General features: G+C 39.6%; 1 long non-coding RNA gene across 3 annotated transcripts in view; it reads right to left on the bottom strand.

The window, feature by feature from the left end:
- Positions 1 to 15,891, bottom strand: part of LOC146004104 (uncharacterized) — a 31,297-nt gene extending 15,406 nt beyond the window's left edge. The window contains exon 1 of one of the 3 annotated variants that reach the window (XR_014443897.1): positions 15,811 to 15,891. This is a non-coding gene — a long non-coding RNA (uncharacterized LOC146004104). Of the gene's footprint in view, positions 1 to 15,503; positions 15,583 to 15,810 lie in introns of those variants that run through there. The other 2 variants (XR_014443895.1, XR_014443896.1) reach the window with 2 other exon arrangements.
- Between the last annotated feature and the right edge of the window lie 2,177 nt (positions 15,892 to 18,068).

Below are 18,068 nucleotides of genomic sequence, written 5' to 3'. Positions count from 1 at the left end.
AGGGGTACGGGGGCATATCCCAAAGTGGAGGATTACGTACGTTGGCGTACGCAGGATTTTATTTCGGAGGGGGTTGGAATTTAAAAGATTGATATTACATATTTTTCGCAATCGCAATTAACCTTCGATTTAAAAGTGGTTGGAATACAAAAATGGTAACGGGGGGGGGGGGTATTACGTATTTTAAAAAGTATTGATAGCATTGTATTATAACGAATAATGTTAGAACAATCCTTTTTCAGACAGAAAAGGAATGAAACAAAGTTCCGGACAAATACATTAATCGGACTAGATTTACTACAACCTTAAATAAGTCGACATCGAAAATCGAATCCGGAAATTGATGGTTGCAAGGCAATAACGTCAACCGATGGGCACAAGGCGACAGTGTTCTAGGCCGAATATTTCCCATGTTTGTGGCAGTTTCCCCTCAAGTAATTAATCGTAAAGCTTATCCTTTAATCATTGTTAAAACACTGTTAAAAGCTTTGTTAAAGCAACTTAGAACTGCTATTATTTCGTAAATATCTGCTAATGTTATAATTATTACTTTCGTTCGTGTTATGAGATACCTTGTAGTTCAGATTACACTTTGATTGTCCTCTCCCGATCAGTTTATCTGACCATAAACTGACCCCTTCCCCCCACACAAAAACAAATCGCGCATTATATTTCCTGTGCTACGATGTGTATTATGCTCACAGCAATAATCTGTACCCCTTCCAGAAAAATATTTATTATATACGCCTATGGATATATGTAAACAATGATTATGGTGTTGAACAATTTAGGTTGACATGTTTTTCAATCTGACTACGTTTAGATCAGAATTGGAAGATCCAAGTGCGATTTTAAAAATGGAGCGTTTTCTTATTACGAAGGACAAAACGACAAGAAGACACATTTATAGTTTACTTTTGTTAATATTTTGAGATCTTGTGTGTTTTCAGATCTTGCAAGTCAACCATTCAGTTCCTTGCTAGCAGGATCTGAAGTCAATATTATGCAGTCTGATGAAAAGGACATGTATTTTTATATATATGTATACAAAATTTAACGTACGAGTAATTGCCTTCATTTCGACTATGAAATAGTTGCCCACACACCTAACCGAATCTAATTCACGTATCGTGTTACAGCTTACGGCTTACCTGACACTAGCAACGAACGATGGACGTCGTGAAAACAGCGTCAGACAAAGGAACGAGCAACTCTGGTCGAATTCGCCACACTGAACAAGCTACGTAAGCGACCGCAAACTATGCACTTGGAGACCTCGTAAGAAAAAGGTTCGAGACGTGCTTACGTGGAATATGCGATAGCCATTGTCACACGCGGAACAATGCAATTGGTAGCTGCATTTTTACTCTGGGACAGGGAGCCGTGTGCATTTTGTGCTTACGCGCATAAACAGACGGCAGCTGCAGTCTTCCAAGGGGGAGTTCCACTCCTGCAAGAATGCATTTTTCTCGAAGGGTGCGTCTGGGAAACGACAAAAGGGCAGGGTTGTAATATGGAGGACTAGGACGAGCATTTTATAAAGGATAAAAATGAACAATCTCAAAAGCGACTTCCTGAATGCAACCGCTACATGAGGATGAAAGGAAGGAATCGTCAAATTTTCACTATAGAAGACTTTTTAAACTGAGGCTAACCGCAACATGACTTTCAATGACGAAATGAATTTTCTATTTCTTTATTTCCGTTGCATGACGTTAATCGCGATGATGGATTAACAACTTGTAAAATGGGTAAAGGAATGCAAAGAAATGCCCTTGTTGAAATTCTGCTGATGTTTTCATGATGTTCAAACTACATTTTTGGAGAGCATGAAACGAAACTCGCCGAAATTTTAGGACAGCACATGCGCTACGATTTGGCAACAAACCCTTTGAAATATGGTTTAGGAGAGTCAGAGTTGGGTGAAAAAGGGGGCAAATCAGTTTTGCGGCTACAGAAAATAACATTTTTGAGCTGAAATTTTCGCAGCAACTAGGCAGCCCCCAGAACTGGTATGATATTTGGGCGAAATTTGCCAACATGTTTCAAATTAATAGACTTGAATCCCACAGTAACAAAAAAGGGGGATCATAAAAGAAAGTAAACATTTATTTGGTGAATTCCTTCTATGTTCGGGATATTTTTTTATTGTCGATAGGCATATGGTATTCTTCTTTCCATTTTTCACAGTTTTATTTTGCATATCACAACCGAGGCGACAGAACTATTAATTTACATAAATTAAACAATTCTGTAGTCTCGTTTCGATGTTTCAAGCCCTCAAAAAAACACAAATTCGAAATTGCCAGTAGCATCCAAACATCAGGCGGGAAAACTTGTAGTACTGAACATAAAAGTTGAGCCATGGTTGGCCTAATCCTATATTCCCTCCCCCAAGTGTAAGATGCATATAGTATTCTTCACCTACATATTTCATTATAAAGTCTGACCTGTACCCTATGCTTTCATATTGAATACATTATACTACATCTACATTAGTCTATGTATAATTGATTTCTGCAGTGATTTCTAATTACCATACTAAAATGGATATTTGGGCTAAAAGAGCATTTATTTATCACGTTTATCATCTTTGCTGAGTAAGCAGACTAGTAGATACCTCTCCCCGACGCTACCATTGGAGTTCTGTATTTTAGGTTGCTTCTCTAGCTCTCTAAGCTAATCGTGGCTGTGAAGATGAATGATGAACTAGAGTGCGCGTCAAATCTCCTGCATATGGCCTTGAACGGCTGAACAGCACGAGCGAATCACAGACGTGCGGCGTTGCCTAGATCCGTGTCAAGGCGTTTCGCTCAACTACGCTGTCTCTTTTCCGTACGGGATTTCGACATGGCACCGCTGCAGTGCGCTGCTATTGGCTATCGTCATATGCAGGAGATTTGACGCGCCCTCTAATACGACTCACAGCTTTGACTTGTCTTACTCAGGATTCGAACCCAGGACCATTGGCGTCGTAGCGGGAAACGATCAACACTCCGCCACACAGGCCGGTCAATGAGACCTGTTCTGTGTGCATACAGTGTATCCACACACAACTCGAAGTAACTTTGTGTTACCTTTATGTGCAGCAGCCAATGTAAAAGTGAGACTTAACCATATTCATGAATAGCGAAGGCTGTTGGCTTTTTCACGTATTCAGCAAGAACGAGCTGTGCCAACAAGTGCTAGGACTGGCGTGTTTGCATTAAAGCTGGCCACTTGAACAAGAGGAGAAAGAACAACATGAAAAGCGGATGTGACGAGGTTGTGCAATGACACGTGGAAATCTCAGGCCACCAGACGAAGAAAAGGAACAAGAAAAAAAGGGCAAAGCAAACTCTGAGGAGGGAGGGGAAAGATATGTGAGAAATAGCATACATTTCGAGGCAAGGGGTCAAATACATAAACCAAACTTTCGAAGGATTCCAGTCTACCCGCGAAATGAATGGAGGACCGAAGTATGTGAATACGTAGCCAGAGGTCTCAGGTTCGAACCCTGGTGAGGCACGGATGGGATGTATCAGTGTTTGCCCAATCGCCATTTCATTAGTTCATCATTCATCCTCTTCGTCGGGATTAACCCAAGGGGAAGGATAGCGACGTAAAATAACAAACTATAGTGCGCGTCAAATCTCCTGCATATGGCGATAGCCAATAGCAGCGCACTGCAGCGGTGCCATGTCGAAATCTCACACGAAAAGAGACAGCGTGGTCGAGCGAAACGCCTTGTCACGGAGAGCACGGAACATTAGATAATATAACATATAATAAACATAATGGGAGAAAAGAACATACCTGATTAGGGACTGTATAATTCTTTCAATATTCTCAAGGTGGAAGTTGTAGAGCCTTTGTAAGATATTTTGTCCCGTAAAGAGTACGTTATCTTTTTGGTAGTAGAAAATTCGCCACGATCGTAAATTTCAAAGACTGTTCTACGAACTACGTCTTTTTTCAAAGTCATCTAAATTTGTCGTTCTTTTCGGTATGTTAATGTGCTTTCTAGTCTAGGTTATTGAAACATTGGAGGAGGCCCCGATCCACATTGTTTTGCCCCCGAACATATCCGAGAAACGGTAGCTTGATTCACACCACACGCTTGAGCTGTTAGATCCTGGCACTTCTTAAAGTCAATTTTACTTCTTTGTTCGTCACTCGAACACTTTTTTTTTTAAAAAAAATGTACACCTGAAAAATCACCTGTCGTGCCTGGCTTCGTACAACACTGTATTTTTCCCTCTTCTCTCGCCATCACTACCACTTGGTTTACTCAACGACATGCTGCACACACCCACTAAACACATGAAAAAAAAAACGAACAATGACGGTATCCTCTTCGTCAACTTCTTCTGCCATCACTGGGAACGAACGTGCCCTGTTCCCTTAGCTAATCTGAAAGTTTCAGAATGCAACAGGAACGAAGGGAGAGCAAAAAGGATACAATGCAAATACGTTTATAATAACATTGCTTCTACAGAGGGAACGGTATAAGCTACAATCACGCTTGTTTTTCGTACATACTCGCAAATTCATTATCTTTCCATCTGTTGAACTACTGACACTTGAAATAATCTATTTATATCCGAGCGCCAGGTACACGATTTAGTAGCGAGGTGAAACAGCTTCTGAACTAGGCAACGCTGCACGTCCGTGATTCGCTGGTGCTGTTCAGTCGTTCAAGGTCATATGCAGGAGATTTGACGCGCACTCTAGTAAAGAAAGCCGGTGAATACATACGTTTTATTTTGTGATGTAAATTTAGGAATATTTTATTCCAACTAACAAACTGTAATGTTCTGAAATGCAGGAACATGCCAGGAAAATTTTTCGGGAATTTTAAACAGTCCTAATTTTCATAAACATATATATTAGGAGTATAGAAACGATACTGATACGAAGTTAATAAAAGGAACTGCTGAAATATACTGCAGTATATTGATACATGATCGTTCGTTCGAGTGCACACATACATACGTAAGTAGCTGCGTTGGCATGAGAGTGGTTCCCATCTGGTTCCAAATTTTCCACAATGCTGCACACTTTTCGGCAGGGAAATCTTTGATAACATCAATGTTCGTTACATAGTTAAGAAATTCTATACTCGTAATATGCTTTCAAATCAATTTCCTTTTCAAATTTCTTTGGGGGGATAAAAACATCCCTGCTAGGGATAAAAATATTTTTCTTTTGCCGGGAATATTTTTTTGTGGGGGAATCCCCGACATCCCCCCCACCCCCATTAATTCGCACACTGAGTGCAGCTTAGAATTGATTCTCGGTGAGGTACCCGACTGAAATTCGCCCCTCCCAACTGTAACTTCTCTATCCTCCACTGCCTAGAAAACATGATTTATCCTCGATATATATAAGCAACCGCGCAGAAGAGCAACCCCACTTCCAAATTATCACTAATGGGTTGGTTGACTTTGTAACTACTATAAACAAAATATACCACTTTTCTGAAAATAATCAGGAAGCTATACTATTGGTATGCGAAGTGTCGAATGAGACCGAGAGGCTTGGTGTCGTCTCGATTGTTGCAAGACCGACTCGATACCATTCCTACACAGTGGATATACAGATTGTTGGAACGACAAAGCACACTTCCCTTTCCCTGCTGAAACCGGAACCTGCTCGAGTGTCGGACACCTCACGAGTCAGCCATACGTGAAAAGCCGTGCCGATAACTAGCTTCATTGCAGGAGGAAGAGTTGGGGAAGATATCCGGCGCTTCTTGAATAAAGACCAGTTTGTTGTAAGAAGGATAAGTTTATCGGAGAGAGCAGAAGTGTACACACGGGAGGAGACATGACCAGCGTTTGCGTCAAGTTCAACGCGTGGGAAACAGTCGTGGTTCATCTCCCCCCCTTCCTCCGTACTTATCAGTCGGTTAGAAGGGACAAAGTGAGTTTACATGTACCCTCCTTCCGGACGAGGGCATCATGTACTTCCTGGGAACCCCTTCTCGAAAAATTAATTCTTTCGTTTTCAGCTGGCCAGACTAAAATTCGCAAGTAGCAAGGTTGCACGCGCACATGCCGTCGCCAGAACGTTTATTAAAGGGTCAGTCCATTGACATAATATTGAACAGTAGTTTTCCTCTTATAAACTAATTGATTTACTACTTCATCATATATTTCGGGAGACTTAATCTTGATCCCCCAGCACTAACGTTATTCTTCGAGAAACTTTTTTCAAATAATAGTCATGAAGTTTACCTCCCATTTTAATTTTGAAAAGTCATGGAACCATTTATTCTTTGGATTCAGTAACAATATTAAAACATGAAGTTCTCACCTAGTTTCTGCTTTTGCACTATTTTTTTTCTTTGGTTATTTTGCTGGATTACAAATTAACAGAATTTTTTGTTGTTGTTGTAGAGTACAGAACATTTTTTTTTATTTTTCTAACCTGAAATGAAAGATGAAAATGTCCAGGGTGCCTGTGGGAGGACAACTAATCGGTTCGATCCCACCGGTGCAGACAGAGCATATCGAGACCATAAACGTTTCTTGGTGAAGTTTCGCTCGTTGAAGTATCGTTTCGACGCTACGAGCCATTCAAAACTTAACTTTTCCAAGCAACTTTCAAAGGTTTTTTGTATTGGGCGGGTAAAAATTATATAAAGAGTATATTTAAAAAGAACTTAAGTATTTCAGTGCATTAATAGTTTGAAATCTGAAAAAATAATAAAATGTTCCAGTTCTGATTCTATGACTCCGATTCACTCGTATGGCCTATCGAATAGAGTTATAGAAATAATAACAACAACTGGCAGGCAATGTTTTCTGAGCTCTGCAGAGTCAGTTTTGATCGGCCTTTTTGTCCATTAAAGTGGACAAACATTTTAGTGTGAATTGCATGTTGGCAGTGGAGCCAACTTATATGGGCCTGTGGGGCTCGAGCCCACCAAATAATTTGCCTGTTATGTTTTATTTGAGAAAAAAAAGTCACCGTGCTTGATAAAACAAAATGTTTCATCATTACACACTTAAATAATTCACACATTTTAATTACTGGCTGTGATCAAAATATTTCATAATTTGTTACATCTCCAATAATACTTTTCAGTGTCCTTTATAATTTACACTATTTGTAGGCAGATTGCTATTAGGATAGTAAGGGAGATTTGGGCCTTATAACCAATCAGGATCGATAGGCAATAGAAACTCTCAAAAATAGGCAGTAAAACTTATGAACATCGGCAGATTTTTTATAATTTTCGCGCATTAGGCACCAAAAAGCAGTTATCTTCGAAATAGACACTTAGGGCCTATCACTAAAATAGGCAAAAACAGCCACTGAGAAATTCATGTGCTCTTCTCAGAAATGACCTGAAACAGATTTTAAACGTAAAAAAACAAAAAAAAAAAAAAACAAGAAATAGAACGTTATTTTAGGGTAAATGATTGATTGATTTGAGGTTTTAAGTCTACTTTATGCACACTAAGGCTAATCGGGACTGGACCTACAGTTGAAAGTGGGCCTCCACCGGGTATCGAACCCGGAACCCCTTGATTACAAGGCGACGACGCTAACTGCGCCATCGGGGAGGCTTTACGGTAAATGCTCAGCCTACGTATGGCATATATTATTGGATAAAATTATAAAACAAATCTCGGTATTCAGCCCACCCAATGTTTTTCGAACGTTGGCGGCACTACACGCTGGACCATGAGGAGCCTAAACTTGATGAGAGTTTGAAATAGCATTCTATGCATGGAGGACCTGAAATTCACCCTTGACAATTTATAGGTAAGGATTGCGGAGGACGAAGTAGGTGATGAACAACGCCGAAAGAAAGAACTACACAAGGAGAAAATGATAAAGGAGACGAGGGGAAATAAAAGTTCTTCTGATAATATCTAATTGCATGTCGAAGGAAAGTTATATGTGTAGAACAACGGGGGGTGGGGAATTCACAAGTACAAAAACGAAATGAAGACATGCATAATGTAAACGAAAGGAAGGAAATCATACAATATATATGAAACAGAAGAGACTAGAAGAAGAAGATTGAGAAGCACAGTAGATCAATAAGATAAAGGAAAAGAAAGGAAGTACATTGGCAGAAAAATCCACAATGGTAATAGAAAATACGATTAAAACTACACATAAATCAAAGAATAACACTAGAAGAATTGACAAAGGAACGCCAATGGGTAACAATGGTAAAGAAGGAACTATACATCATGAGGTTGGGTTGGATCTAGGAAGAAGGAATCGAGGGGGAAACGGACGTGCATGAAATGGGGATCATACGCGCAGATTGGAGGTTATCAGCAAGCAAAACATTTTGGCAAAATGTACTGGGAAAATATATTTAACTTCAGCACAAATCGTGGATGGGATCGGCAATAGGACAGGCAAAAATACGTAGACGGGTTTGGCCTGGTTCAGATTAGCGGGGTGGGCACAATTGAAGCCAGTGGGAGAGGACGGGAGTGCAGAATGACAAATATGCAAGAAAGACGTTACGAAATTTCACATTCCCCTCCAGTGCAAAGAAACAGGAGATGCAAGGCGAAAATACATGAGGGGTTTGAACGAATCCGAAATTGAGGCTAATGAGGACCATTACGGTGAGGGAGGAAACGCAAATAAGGCACATGGAAGCCTTCTTATTTTACGTCTGGACAAAGAGGGCGAATAAGATGAGGGAGGGGGTGAAAATAAGTGATTGAGAACGTTGCTGACTTAATAACCAGTGATATTAGTGTATAAAAGAAAAAGAAAGAAAAGAAAACTGAGGAGGAGGTGAGGGATGAACCCACAACTATGGAAAAGAATTACCGTATCAGCGAAAGGAAATATAATGATAAGATGAAACAAAGTTAAAATGAAACACATCCAGGATGCGGTAGAGTAACAATATTTGAATGTACTGAAAAGCGTTAATGAGAAGTTACACCACATGATCTTGAAATATTAGGTTCTTATGATTTGGCAATATCCATGAATGCCTTTGTAATGTTAATCGCCACTGAACGGCACCATTTTCAGCGGTTTCAAATGATGGTACTGGAAACTTTTTTTTAATGCAAATGTCTCCAAATTGCATTACCTAAACCTAAGGTATTCACGGATTCACATCTGAGATAATCTATTCTGTGTTTTACCTAATCGCAGTCAATAGTCGGAAGACACAACATACAAAATCGTGGTTACTCACAAAGCCAGCAGGTTACCGCTATGTATCAGCCCAAAGCATTGCTTTCACAAGCGCCGTCTGGCTCGTAATGCGTTGTTCTGTAAAGCAAACACAGCCACAGCCCACGATACCAGAAGGAATTTTGAACTTTCGGTTGCTTGGGCAATGTCCACCTCTGCGGCGAGGAGAGAGCGAGCAAGACCTTGGCCAGCGCCACGCAAAACAAACATTCACGTAGACTCCAACTTTTATGCCTACGCATGCAGTATCTGTGAATGAGCAAGCTAAATTCTTGAGCAAGCGGAAAGCTAACAGTATGTATCCACTGCTGGGAGAGTTTTCCCACAAAGAAGATCCTAAGCTTAACCGACGACCAGCATGGAACTAAAACGTTCCATGTGCGTCGGGAGAAAACAGAGCCTCCTTAAAAATTGACATCGTTCATATAATTCGAACTAATTTTGATCTAATGCTTATTTACAAGATCTTTGGCGGAACATCGAAATTTTCCTTCCTGGATCATTCCAAGCCATTTCAACGAGGTCATGTCACCCACCAACTCAGATTCCTTTGAGACTTGGTATACACCTTTCCCTTATGGTTAAAAGAAATCATTTTACAGCACTTTGAAATGTCATTAAATCAGTGTTGCCTGTCACTTTTGAGACCCTCGACACAAGATACTCTTGCTTACATTTTATTTCTTTTCTCCTTAACCAATCATCAGATCTCTTTCAAATTTTACACAAAGTTCAATGAAGTAATGAGGATTCTCTAAAAAAATTATAGCTCTGGTATTTCATTGCTAACCTAACTAAAAAAATATATCTTATACATTGATTTCCCTTCAAAAATTCAACATCAGTCAGATTTGTCCCTAAATTTCAGCCATTTGCATTAGATATAGTGAAAAAAGGTACAGAACATAAAATGTAGCTTGAAATGCACTATGTACAGATTTCTCCTCTTAGCTGAGTTATCATAATTATCGAAACTGTCTGCAATGGCCAAAAATGTCGAAGTCATGAAACAAAAATGGCCGCCATTTTCAAACGAAGTCTAGTTTTAGAACAATAATGACTGTTGAACTACCCTTGTATGTACAGGGGTTACAACGACAAACAAATGAAAATTAATCATTGTTGAACCATTTGGTACGGACTGGCCCTGAAATTTTGCGCAATGTCCAAAAAATGTACATTTTTTATTAGAAGGAGTAAAAAGAACACAAATTTCATTCTTTGTAGAGAAAGAGCATGTCTTTGCAATGATTTTCAACATCAAAACATTTTGGTTCCATCAAGCCCATGCTGAAAATTCAGGTTATCGCAACCTAGTTTCCCACCACAAAAATTAGTCTACAAGTCCATTATTAGTCTTTTTATAGGCTTTTGTAAAACTTTTTGAGTCCTGATGTATTTTTTTCTGAAATCCTCATTACTTCATTGAACTTTGTGTAAAATTTGAAAGAGATCTGATCATTGGTTAAGGAGAAAAGAAATAAAATTTAAGCAAGAGTATCTTGTGTCGAGGTTCTCAAATGAATGAGGTTCTTAATGAAATTTCGAAGTGCTGTAAAATCAAAGTTGTTTCAGATAGAGTGAAAATTTGTTGGCAGACTTCTTTTAACCATAAGGAAAGGGTGTATACAAATTTCATCGAAATCGGAGATGGTGGGTGACAACATCTTAGTTTTTTGTGTTGATTTGATATGAAATGACCCTCCTATCTTTCCTAGAAGTAACTGAACTGGCTATCAAAGGATCTGTTGAATGTGTTTACGTCTTGTTTGCGAAGTGTATAAATGTTTGTTTCGTTGTTACGTAGATTAAATACTCAGCAAATACCTTATTTTGGAAAGCTTTATTGTGAATTTTAGATGAAGGGCGAGGGTACAATGGGATCCATGAGTTTTGCTTAGTTAATTGTCCATGGCTATTTTCGTTGGTTTTATCATCATCCCATGTGTTTTTAAGGACTATTTTTACGTATACTGGTTCAGAGGTTGTAAGCAGATTGTTTGGTGTTTTGTGGCAGTTCTTGATGCTCTCATTGCATAAAACAAAGGGAGTAAACGTGATGGACAATTTGCTTGGTAATACTTATGGATCTCACTGTACAATCAATTCTACATGATTTTTCATAACTTTCACAAGCAATTTCGTCACAAAGTCTGTAAAATAACTTGAAACATATCATCAAAATGTTGCAGCCATTACACTGGAATGTCCCATAATTCATATTTAGTATACATTATTGTCATGGGCACACCGAAGTGTGGGTGTTTGCGCCTACCCCTCTTTCCCCTTTGAACTTAAATTTCTTGAAAAAAATAAATTATTATTATTTAGCTCCATTTTTCCAAATGTCACTTTTTCAGCAGTTCAACCCTCCTTAAAAACTTTCTGGGTATTCTTATGATTATAATAACTAACAGATGCTTACAGTGGCGACGCCAGCGGGGGAGGGGCCGGGTACACAAAAATTCTCAGAATTTCGAAAGTTAATACAGAATATTGGATGTAGTGAGAATGAAGCCATTATATATATCAGTCTATTTTTTCCTAAAAAATACTAACCCCCTTTTAAATAACGTGATCTACTACTAACATCACCGAGGATATTAATAATTTGATTAATTTACGTTGCTTTTCTTGCCTTGGAGGTTATTCGTCATGGCTCTAATCAGAGCCTTTAGGATGGCATAGGGGTAACGTCGTCGCCTTGTAATCAAGGGGTCCCGGGCTCGATCCCCGTTGGAGGCACATGGCACAGTGGTTCAGGTCCCACTAACTGTAGGTCCAGTCCCGATTAGCCTTCCTGTGCATAAAGTGGACTCTAATTCAAATCATGGCTCTAATGGCTTGGTGAGAATGTAGACATTGAAAGTAAAGCATACATAGTATTTGCAAATGTTCAGGTTTTTTGCTACTAGTGTAAGATAAGGGATATGCGAGGTGCTACACGTTTGCCGAGAAACGCACGTAATAAAACACACAGCTTTCATTCCATAACTCCAATCAAGCTTGTTGTTATGACTGCTCGAGAACAAAGGGTCTCTGCAGACATAAAAATCGTGTTCGCAATGTTCAACGTACGTATTCTTCCCATTGGTTGGACGCAGAATACAAAATGGCAGCAGCAATAGCGTCGTTCCAAAAAGATATATTCCTGAATACGCTTGGAACTTTATTTTCCAAAGCTTACAATATTGTTAGTTCTATTCTCACAGAAAATAGCACGGTTAATGTAAATTTTTAAACAATAATTACTAAAAATAATTACCATAAATACCAAAACAACATTTTAAAAATTATTACCTAAATATCAATTATTTTAAATATGAAAATGTAGCCTCCTACGTGGCAGAGAGTTGAGTGTTCGATTCACAACTGTGGCCAACGACTGTCCCAAGTTCAAATCCCGGCCTGGGCATGGATGTTACTTTGCTATATAGCACCACTTCAACTTTTCACCGTCGTAAATAGACAAAAGTGGTAGCAAAGTGGGGAAAAATTTACATCTTACAATTTCTATTTACTCTCTTTTTAAGGCTAGTTCGTTCAGAGAATCTGTGTAAAGAGACCGAATATTTTATGATCAAAGTAGTCACTCCATTTTTCCGGTTTCCATAAGCATGGGACAGGCATGTCATCGACTTAAAACTAATTATTTTAGTTTTACACAAAATATGCCTTAATGGTAGGCACTACGTTCAACCCGTTTGAAGGTCATCTCAGTGCACATATCAAAATGAAATTATAAATACGTCACTGGTTCTAATGATAACCGTTCGTCTGCAAATAAAATAATTTAATTACTTCTTTAAAAAAGTTATTTTGTTCTTGTGCCAATGCGGTCCGATTTTGAGGCGGGGATTTCAATCGGTTATAAATGTAATTACAATTTTAGGCAAATTCCATCAATTATGAGGAACTTAATTAAAATTAGACGACGTAATACCCCATCATATTGCCAACTGGTATTTATAACAACTTCCACCATTCAAGTCCTATTTGAAACGTATCGTGCCAGACACTCAAATTCGGAATGAATTCTAGTACTAATTCCAACTCGATATTTATTTTTGATATTCCAAAGTACTTAGGGTCGTATATTTGTTAGACAGTTTAGTGGACTGACTTAGATTAAAATACACGGTAAGATTTTACAATACCGGACCATTCCCCGATTTCGTTCATATTTCGCATACTCAATGATTTTGGGCTCCTAATCACGAATCTGCAGTTAATATTTGGGGGTCACGTGTAGAAATTCGAAAAAAAGGCGGTCCGTGATCGCAACCGATAATGCACGATTGCTCATTATTTACCGGAAGATTTTGTTTCTAATACTGAAAAAAAGAAATGTAATTTCTATCCCACTGCTTATACACACAAAATACGTAGTCCCGATGAAGTATCCGAGGTTAACATGTTGGGGTAACTTGTTGAAATTGTTATTTGATGTGTAGAAGTTGTAAAAAATGCTATTCAATTACCGCGATCGTTCTCCGTATACAATCATGGAAACTTCACGGAGTAATCTGTGTGGTGTGAGGAAGATGGCGACTTTGAAGGTAGGAAATAAAGTTATTTCTTTCGTAAGTTTTTCTTAGTAAATTTTAGTTGGGTACATATTAATAATACGTGCCATTCGTTCATATTTCGCATATTAAATATTTTAGGACACTTGATCACGATTTTGTAGTTATAATTTGTCCCTCCAGTGCTACGGAACAGATTTTTTTACGGTGCCCCACACACCATTTACGCATAGCACCACAAACCATTCACGGTAAGGTTAGGTTAGGTTCGGTTAGGTTAGTCAAACATGGTTACAATTTGGGGTCGTGATTTCGTCCTTTCAGTATTGGAAACACGTAAATAATGAGCAATCGTGCATTGTCGGTTGCTATCCCGGACCCCCTTTTTTTCGAATTTCTACACTTGACCCCCAAATATTAACTGTAGATTCGTGATCAGGAGACCAAAATCATTAAGTATACTAAATATGAACGAAATCGGGGAATGGTCCGGTATTGTAAAATTGCTCCAAATACGCTAATGAAACTGCATCCGTCGACATTTAATGTTTTCCAACTTCCTGCAATTTTATGATTTAACTTTTGGGATTTAGTAGTTGCGTTCAGCAGTGCTCGAAGTGTGTGAACGTAGGAGCATGCTGGGCCTCCCCAATAGCGCCTTGTAATCAAGGGTTCGATACTCGGTGGAGGCTCATAGTGGTTCGGATCCCACTTTAAACTTTAGGTCCAGTCCCGATTAGACTTACTGTGCATAAAGTGAACTTAAAACACCAATTCAATCAATCAACATTGTAGGAGCATGCTATCCTTCAGTTTAGAAAATTTTCATAAAGCATCCCCAGCTAGAATAATTTGCATAAGCCCCCCGCTCCCCCTACTGCGTTGTCTCCATGTTGCTCCATACTAGCACCCCTTTCCTATACTCAAACTCAAGCCCTCCACCGGGAGCCAGGAACCCACTTCGAGCACTGTTTTCAGAAATTTTGGAACTGGGGAGTTATGTATAAGTTCATGGATGTCGGCAGGAATTTTCCAAGGGGGGGGGGGCAAATGAAGAACATCCACCCATAATAGTGTTGGCCCATGAAAAAACACTACTTTAGTTTCAAGTTATATTCCTGAAACTCCCTTGCAATAATTAACATGTATTACTGTGACTGAAATGAAATTGCATATGTGAAACATATATTTTTTTTGCTCGATTCTCATTTTCATTTGAGGGGACGGAGTGCTATCTACTTTCCGAACGTCCATGACTAAGCTACAGACACTAGAAGATATTCGGAGAGGTTAAAAAGTTCGTCAAATTTTATGTCAGATAGTCTGGATTTAGAGATTAGAGTGGAATCTGAACAATGCATCCATTGACGATAGAACCCGGAACCTTTAGATTACAATGTAAAAGTGTTATCACCACACCTTGATTTTCGAAGGGTGTAACAAATTCGAACAAAGTGTATAAAAAATCAACTTCGTGCAATTATTGTCCTGTTTCGAGAAATGTCGACACAATTTTAACTGAAAAACATTAGGTATTAGTGTAAAATTGTGCTTAATCTATTTTCCGCCTCTTCCGTAGAACCGATATGCTTGCTTACGACAACGTTCCTTTCTAGTGAAATTGCATAGTTTTGTGGGAAATAGGTGGACGAATTTATCACGTAGCCACAATAAGTTCAAGCAAACCAAACTTTCATATGCAATTGCGCGCAACAGTAAAAATGTAACACACTGTAAATGACAACTCATTCCGAACGGGAAAATGTTCCTACTACTTCCCAAGCATAATGCAATAGATTACATTACCCAAGTGCTTCAGCTGGATCAGACACTTCAGCCTTTTCCCGAGCGACCACCGGCACAGCCTTCCCGCCAGCAGATGGACTTCGTATGCGTCGACAGCAAAGCCACAAACACGAGCCATAAGCCTAACATGCAGATTATGCCTGCCGCATATCATACGTCAGCAGTACGTTACGTAGACAAGCGACACGGAGGTGGACGGACACGAAATTAATGAAGAGAAAAATCTTGTACAGGCTCGTGTCCCGAAACGTAGCAATACAATTAACGATCCGGAAGAGCAATCGAACAAAAAAACACAGGACCTTACCTGCACGGGCGCAAAAAAACACATGCGGCCTTTCTCTGCCATCTTCGTCACTTGTGTACTCCCCCACCTGCCAGGTACGACGTCTTAAATAAGAGGGTGCTTATGACGTCACTTCCTGTAACCCGCAGTCACTTATCTATCTCCTTCTCGATAACTGCAGACCACTTTTTTCTTTTACCCCCTCTCTCTCGTCCAGTGCAGGACAATATTCGAAGGAAGGGGAGGAAATGTTAGTGGAAAGGTAGTTGGGGGAACTGTTAACGAAATGGAAAGAATTAGCTGTTTCTTTTAGCGTTGAAAAACTTTCTGAAACTCGTTTGTGAGCATGAGGAAAGGTGAGATAGTGTGCGAGCCAATGAGGTAGAGGTTCTAGAGTTGCTGAAGTTGTTTCCCGCCCGAAGCATCATGAATGGGAAGTGGTGACTTACTATCGGCAAGGGAAGGGCCCACGTGATCTGATTTCGCAGTTGCAGCTCCCTCACTGGACGACGCCAGGCGCTAGTGGAGATAGTAAGGCAAGATTTCACCTTCAATTCGCTTCAAAAAAAGACGATCAATTTCGAGCATTCCGACGATCTACCGCTTCTATACTCGTTGGTGTGGTCTTAGCAGGAGGTGCATTTTTCCAACTCTTACTCTCCCACCCCCACCCTCTTTCTAAGAGTCATTGACCACAACGTGATACATGAAAACAAAAGCTAGAAGAAATGTTGTGTTACGTTTATCGTTATCTAAAGCCATTCCAAACATCCTTCTGTTTGTCTGTCGGAGAGTTGATTTTTCTGAAAAACGACGCGTATTAACCGATTACAGTATCTCCTCAACAGTACGGAAGTGAAACTCGCAGCGCCAAAATACGGATAACGGAGGAGAAACTGTGGGAAAATGCGAAAAGAAATTACTATCGTTCATTTGACAGCATGCTGTGCGGACTTTGTCCAGCTTGATAAGGATAAATAAATCAGCTTCGATGGTTAGCGTTTTCGCCATTGGTGCGAGCGGTCCCAGGTTCGATCCTCTGTAGGAACACCAAAAATGTCGGTGTTGACCAGCAGCACGAGGGCGATTGGAACCTTTCTGAAAACAAGCGTCTGACTCCAGTCTAGCACAAAGATTCGAGGCGCTCGCGACTGGTTAGCACAGCAAGCTACGTCGACAGTGGTCGCGGGTTGTATCCCGGTTCCGGCATGAGTGTTCATTGTGAGTGTCCATTCATCAGTTTCATATCATCACTCATCCTTATCTTCGTTAGTCAAAAGTGGCACAAAAGCGAAGTAAAATAAACCAAATCAGTCAATTGACACACTCAGCTTGCCTCATCCTATGTAAAGTCACTTGCCAGGCCTTGCACCACAAAGGAGTGTTGCAACATGGAGAATATCGTATAGATTGATCATTACAGCAGGGGCTATATTTCTCACCTTGTGTAGGAACTTGGGGACTTGCTGTTCTTTTTTTTTAGTCCCTTTATTTAATTAACTTTTTTTACGTATGATCTGGAATGACCGTTCCAATTGCTTCTAAAAGTAGATTCATGCCGATCATAAGGGGACGATCTCGTTCTCTGACCTTGACCACAAAGTAGCAATGCAAGAAACCAGATGTTCAATCCATTGCGGGGCGAAAGGGTAACCCTTTGAAGACACCCAACTGTCTCCTCCACATAGTGCACCCAGGACCTGGGCTGCATTTTGCAGAGTAACGAGGCCCCGGCGTCTGGACTCACAGCCGTTCTACCCATGTGTGTTTCTAATTGTTCCTTTCATCCATTTCATCTCATCACCATTCATCTTCATCTTCACGATTAGCTAAAGTGGCAGAAAAGCGAAGTAAAATAAAACAAATGAATGAATCAATCAATTCCTCTTTGGAGCGCTCGCAGTTTCTGAAATATAGATAATCCAAGTGATATTGACTGTTTACCCTTGTGTAAGGTAGTATTTAATATTCCCCGGGATATCACGATAGGACGCACATTTCTTACTTTTTACTTGCACAGACGGAAGTTGATAAACCCATTCAGAAAATTTATGTAGCTAGTATTTGTAGGCTTTCTAGCTAATCACATTTAATTTTCTGCAGCATATTAGTGTTGGAGATATCGGCAGAGTAATAATGGTTGATGTGGCAAAGCAGCTTGTAAAATACAATGTTATTTTCAGTACAATGTTGGTTTCATTATTATTATTAACCTAACTTATAGTATAATATCCTGTTGAGGCAAGATCATTACTCCATACATACTCATATCTTAGTAA

This window comes from Lepisma saccharinum, chromosome 21, assembly GCF_977018435.1.
Source record: "Lepisma saccharinum chromosome 21, izLepSacc3.1, whole genome shotgun sequence".
NCBI classification, from domain to species: Eukaryota; Metazoa; Arthropoda; class Insecta; order Zygentoma; family Lepismatidae; genus Lepisma; species Lepisma saccharinum.
Note: the sequence above shows the minus strand (reverse complement) of the source record. Positions and strands in the feature narration are given on the sequence as shown.